Genomic DNA, 6,866 nt, shown 5'->3' on the forward strand with positions numbered 1-6,866 from the left:
TCCTTTTTCTCCTCCATTGAAAATGCTTTTCCTTGGCTTTTTTTATGAGAGATAATTTGCCCCATTCCATTTCTCCCTTTCTCCTCCCAATATATTCATCTCTCACCCCTTAATTTTATTTTTTAGATATCATCCCTTCTAATTCAACTCACCCTGTGCTTTCTGTTTATATGTGTGTGTGTGTTTGTGTGTGTGTATAATCCCTCCAACCACCCAAATACTGAGAAAAATCTCAAGAGTTACAAATATTATCTTTCCATGTAGTAATGTAAACAGTTCAACTTTAGAAAGTCCCTTATGAGTTCTCTTTCCTGTTTACCTTTTCAAGCTTCTCTTGATTCTTGTGTTTGAAAGTCAAATTTTCTATTCAGCTCCAGTCTTTTCATCAAGAATGCTTGAAAGTCCTCTATTTCACTGAATGAACATTTTTCTCTGAATTATATACTCAGTTTTGCTGGATAGGTGATTCTTGGTTTTAATTCCAGATCCTTTGACCTCTGGAATATCATATTCCATGCCCTTCGATCCCTTAATGTAGAAGCTGCTAGATCTGTGTTATCCTGATTGTATTTCCACAATAGTTGAATTGTTTCTTTCTAGCTGCTTGCAATATTTTCTCCTTGACCTGGGAACTCTGGAATTTGGCTACAATATTCCTAGGAGTTTCTCTTTTTGGATCTCTTTCTGGTGGTGATCATTGGATTCTTTCAATATTTATTTTGCCCCCTGGTTCTAGAATATCAGGGTAGTTTTCCTAAATAATTTCATGAAAGATGATGTCTAGGTTATTTTTTTGATCATGGCTTTCAGGTAGTCCCATAATTTTAAAACTGTCTCTCCTGGATCTATTTTCCAGGTTAGTTTTTTTTCCAATGAGATATTTCACATTATCTTCTATATTTTCATTCTTTTGGTTTTGTTTTGTAATTCCTTGGTTTCTCATAAAGTCATTAGCTTCCATCCACTCCATTCTAATTTTTAAAGAACTATTTTCTTCAGTGAGCTTTTGAACCTCCTTTTCCATTTGGCTAATTCTGTTTTTTTTAAAGCATTCTTCTCCTCATTGACTTTTTGAGACTCTTTTGCCAGTTGAGTTAGTCTATTTTTAAAGGTGTTATTTTCTTCAGCATTTTTGGGGGTTTCCTTTAGCAAGCTGTTGACTCACTTTTCATGGTTTTCTTGCATCATTGTCATTTCTATTCCCAATTTTTCCTCCACCTCTCTTACTTGACTTTCAAAATTCTTTTTGATCTCTTCCATGGTCTGAGACCATTGCATGTTTATTTTGGATGTTTTGGATACAGAAGCCTTGACTTTCTCTGACAGTATGATTGTTCTTCCTCATCTGAAAGGATGGAAGAAAATGCCTATTCACCAAGAAAGTAACCTTCTATCATCTTATTTTTTTCCCTTTTTTGGGCTTTTCCCCAGCCATTATTGAGTCCTTTGTCAAGAAGAGGGTATACTCTGGGGACCTATAAGTTCTCAGTTCCTCCAAGGTGGCACAATCAAGGGAGAGGCACTTACTCCTTTCCTTACCTGCACACTTGACTGGGACCAACCAAAAACTTTTCTGCCCAGAATCTGTGAGTAGAATTCCCTCTCCACAACCACCTCCAGCTCTACCATGCCAGTGCTCCTCCTTAACCCAGGGCCATGCTCAGGGCTGAGAATCAAATCAGACACTCAATTTCCCCAGGGGCTTTAGGCAGAGGGCTCCAAAAATGGACGCTGCCACTGCAGTGGCTACTGTTGGCATTCCAGACCACATTCCCTTCTCCTGGGTGAAGGAGCTTTCTCACTGACCTTTGAAGCTGTCTTTGGCATTTGTGGGTTGAGCAATCTGTGAACTGCTGCTACCAGTGACTGCCTTAAGCCTGTTCCAGGTCCTGTGCCTGCCACACCATGTGGTCCACGCTGGGTTGTGCTCTGTTCTGTGCCCTATGCAATAAACTTTTCCTGTCAGTCTTCCAGGCTGTCTTGGACTGGAAATCTCTTTCACTGTGTAGTTTTGGGGCTTCTGCTGCTCTAGAATTTGTTTAGAGTCATTGTTTACAGGTATTTTTATGGGCTATGTGGGGGAGCTTCTACAGGCCCATATTTCTACTCCACCATCTTGCCCTGTTTTTAATTTTCAACAGACACTTCCACAAAATTTTAATTCCAAATTTTCTCCCCATCTCTCCCTTCTGCCCACTCCAAGACAGTGTGCATTCTGATTAACACTTCCCCCAATCTTCCCTCTCTTCTATCACACCCCTCCCTTCTCTTATTCCTATCTTCTCACTTATCTTGTAGGGCAAGATAGATTTCTATACTTCATTGCCTGTATATCTTATTGCCCAGTTGCATGTAAAAACAATTTTAACATTCATTTTTAAAACTTTGAGTTCCAACTACTCTCACTTCCTTCCTCCTCACTCATCCACAGTGAGAAGGCAAGCAAATAATTATAGGATATACATGTGTAGTTATGCAAAACACTTCCATAACAGTCGTATTATGAAAGACTAATTATATTTCCCTCCATCCTATCCTGCCCCCCCCATTTATTCTACTCTCTTTTGACCCTATCCCTCTTCAAAAGTGTTTACTTCTAATTACTCCATTCTCCCATTTGCCCCCTTTTCTATCATCCCCTCCACTCCTCACTTATTCCCTTCCCCACTACTTTTCTGTACTGTAAGATTTTCATAGCAAATTGAGTGTGCATGTTGTTCCCTCCTTAAGCCAAATGTGATGGAAGTAAAGTTCACTCTTTTCCTCTCCCCCTCCTCCTCTTTCCCTCCATTGAAAAAGCTTTTTCTTCCCTCTTTTATGTGAGATGATTTGCCCTATTCTCTTTCTCCCTTTCTCCTCCCAATACATTCATCTCTCACCCCTTAATTTTATTTTTTAGATATCATCCCTACCTATTCATCTCATCCTTTGCCCTCCGTTCTATATGTATATAAATGCCTCCAAATACTCTAATACTGAGAAAAGTCTGAAGAGTTAAAAATATGATCTTTCCATGTAGGAATGTAAACAGTTCAAGTTTAGAAAATCCTTTATAATTTCTCTTTCCTGTTTACCTTTTCAAGCTTCTCTTGATTCTTGTGTTTGAAAGTCAAACTTTCTATTCAGTTCAGTCTTTTCATCAAGAATGCTTGAAAGTTCTCCATTTCGTTGAATGAACATTTTTCCCCTAAAGTATTACACTCAGTTTTGCTGGGTAGGTGATTCTTGATTTTAGTCCTAGTTCCTTTGACCTCTGGAATATCATATTCTAAGCCCTGTGATTCCTGAAAGTAGAAGCTGCTAGACCTTGTGTTAACCTGATTGTATTTCCACAGTACTCAAATTGTTTCTTTCTGGTGGCTTGCAATGTTTTCTCCCTGACCTGGGAGCTCTAGAATTTGTCTACAATATTCCTAGGAGTTTTCCTTTTGGGATCTCTTTCAGGAGGTGGTTAGTGGATTCTTTCAATATCTATTTTACCCTCTGGTATACAATATTATGATGGTTTTCCTTGATAATTCTTGGAAGATGATGTCTAGGTTCTTTTTTTGATCATGGCTTTCAGCTAGTCTAATAATTTTTAAATTGTCTCTCTGGGATCTATTTTCCAGGTCAGTTGTTTTTCCAATGAGATATTTCACATTTTTTGCTATTTTTTCATTCCTTTGGCTCTCTTTTGTAATTTCTTGATTTTTCATCTAGTCATTAGCTTCCATCTGCTCCATTCTAATTTTTAAGGAATTTTTTTTTCAGTGTGCTTTTGATCCTCCTTTTCCATTTTGTCAATTCTGCTTTTTAGGGCATTCTTCTTCTCGTTGACTTTCTGGATCTCTTTTGTCATTTGGGTTAGTCTATTTTTTAAACTGTTGTTTTCTTCAGCGTTGTTTTGTGTCTCCAGCCAGCAGTTAACTCATGTTTTATAATTTTGTTGCACCACTCTCACTTCTCTTCACAATTTTTGCTCCATTTCTTTCACTTGATTTTCAAAATTCTTTTTGAGCTCTTCCATGGTCTGAGACAAATTCATATTTTTCTTGGAGGCTTTGGATGTAGGAGTTTTGACTTTGCTATCTTCTCTTTGTTTACTTTTGTCTTTCCTATTGCCAAAATAAGATTCTATAATCTGATTCTTTTTCTGGTGTTTGTTCATTTCCCCAGTCATTTACTTGACTTTTGAGCTCTTTGCCAAAGTAGTTCTCTGTTTTCAGTGGAATTTGGTTGGGGTATACTGTCAGTCATTTGATCCCCCCACAATCTGTGGCCCTAGAGCTCCAGAAACAGGTGTTCCTGCTGCCCCTACACCTGCCCCTGCTGCTGCTGTCACTGCTGTAGCTGCCATGTGCTCCTCTATCTCTCCACCACCTTGGGACTGGGGCCTGACTACTCTTCTCTCACACACAGGTCCCACGGGTTTTGCCCCTAACCTTTCAATTTGTCCTCAGCATTTTGGGGTCATGAAGTCTGGAAATTGCCACAGGTGTCCAAGATTCAGTCTTCTCCAAGGCTTGCTCAAGTCCCATCAGTGCCAGCACGATCCAAACTGGAGTGGACTCTGTTCCCAGTGGGGTGCTATAGACACTTCCCAGAGTCCTTCCAGGCTGTTTTGGGCTGGAGATGTGCTTCACTCTACCATTCTGTGGGTTCTGCAACTCTAGAATTTGTTTAGAGTCATTTTTTACAGGCATTTTTCTGGGTTTGTGGGGAGAGCACTGGCAAGTCTGTGCTGTTACCCTGCCATCTTCGCTTTGCCTCCAAAGTTCACATCCTTAAACAGAGATGAAATGCAATTAAATCAGCTCTATCTGTCTTTGTTGACATATGAAGTGGTTTTCTCTGAGTTTACTCAGAGAACAGAAGCTATTAGGTCCAGACTCTTCTTCTGGTTGATTAATTCAGGCTTTGGCCCTTATTAAGTTTATTAAATTGATATTAAATGATTATCACAGGATAAATTTGAGTCTCAGAGGAAAGGAGCCAAGATTAAGACTGAGAAAGGCTTCTCAGAAAAGGTGGGGCTTTACCCGAGTCCATGAGTCTCTGTTGGACACTTACTTAACTGTGTGACCCTACACATATCACTTAACTTCTCCTAATTCAGTTTCTTTATATTTAAAATACAGATAATAATGACACTTTACATAGTTGTTGTAAATATCAAACAAGTTAACATATGGAAAGTATAAACTTTTGTTCTTGTTCAGTTGTGTTCAATTCTTCATGACCCCATGAACCACAGAATGCCAGAACCTTCTACCCACCACTATCTCTCAAAGTCTATCCAAGTTCATGCTAATAAATGCTAGCTATCACTATTGTTGCTGTCATGGTTACAAAATTAAAAGGAGACTGGCAGTGAATATATCAGTTTCAGTTGCAAACAACAATGGTGTAACCAAGTCATGACTTTAAATAACCTTATGCTCTTCTACAGTCTCAATTATTACTACTCTGTAAGTGACTTTACAGCATGGGTCTCCAGCTGGTTTCGTGTCACAACATTAAGAAAGTTAGGTGGGGGCATCTAGGTGGGTGTAGTGGATAGAGCACTGGCCTTGGAGTCAGGAGGATCTGAATTCAAATCCTGCCTCAGACAATTAATTACTAGCTCTGTTACCCTGGGCAAGTCACTTAACCCCCATTACCTCCAAAAAAGAAAGAAGGTTAGGTCACCTAAGGTAAAGGAGGGACTGATAAGCAACAGCTTTAGGCAACAACTTTGAGAATGAATTCAGACTTTTCCCCTGCTCTGAACCTTCTTTTTTCACATGTTACTGATTTTATTAACTTTTAAAAACACAACTATAGTTTTAATATTACAACAAAAGTTATAGCTAGTAGTGAGTGTGTTAAGATGATTGTAGTCCTTCACTCATTCACTTTTGCATACAAAGGCCAGCATTACAATAAAGAGTATTCACTGCCCCTCCCAATAAGAGGTTTGATACTGAACCCCACCTCTGGGATGATGCTCATTATCCTCATAAGCTTCTCCATTGTAATGATGTCTTCTTTCTTGAGATAGGTCAAAGTTCACCAATTCTATCTGGCCTGTATCTTCAGTCTCCTCTACTTCCTTTCAGGCAGTAATTTTTCTAACAAAGATAGTTTATCTGATGAAAGAAAAGCATTGTCTGGGAGGTTTATCTTAAATTCAGTTATTAGGATTCCTTTCTCATAAGGTGAGTGATAAATCGGCATTTCATTCAGCACACATTTGATATCTCCATTTTTAACAATCTGACCAGAACGAGAAGTAATGACTATAGTTCTATTATCAAGAGTTGTTATTGGTTTCTGAAAGCCACACAATGCTTCAACCAATTGGATATCCGTACACAAGAAAAAGTCCTCACCACGTGTAAATAAAGAATTGTCCTTCTGATCCAAAACAATGGTAATATCTCCTGGCTCAAGTCCTGGCTCCTGGTAACTTTCACCATGGAATGTTATCTTCTATCTTTCATGCCCCTGTCAATATGAACCTCTAGAATTTTCTTCTCTCAAACAATTTTCCTTCCATTACAGCTTTTACATCTATCTTTGAGGTTGATTTGTTCCCTATGCCCTTGGTATTCCATACAAACTGATTGAATTTGCTGAACCATTCCAGGTCCTATCTGATGAATTTTTATTTGCATTCCAGTACCTCTGCAATGGGAAGAGCATTCTGCAGCTCCTTTCTTACCACCTGTCCTTTACATCTTCATATTTATCACAAATCACATTCTTTTGCAATGCCAGTTTTCTCATTACATTATTATATTTTCTAAAGTCACTGACAACTGATGAACAACATTTTTACCTCTCTATACCCTTTGCATTCTTCCACGTCCTCCAAAAAAAATATCAAAGATATCCATTGGAGA

General features: G+C 38.7%; 1 pseudogene; it reads right to left on the reverse strand.

Annotated features, from left to right (window-relative positions):
* Positions 1-5,873: 5,873 nt before the first annotated feature.
* Positions 5,874-6,638, reverse strand: LOC140517265 (dnaJ homolog subfamily A member 1-like; annotated as a pseudogene).
* Positions 6,639-6,866: the final 228 nt, after the last annotated feature.

The sequence above is a fragment of the Notamacropus eugenii genome, chromosome 1, assembly GCF_028372415.1.
Source record: "Notamacropus eugenii isolate mMacEug1 chromosome 1, mMacEug1.pri_v2, whole genome shotgun sequence".
Taxonomy (NCBI): Eukaryota; Metazoa; Chordata; class Mammalia; order Diprotodontia; family Macropodidae; genus Notamacropus; species Notamacropus eugenii.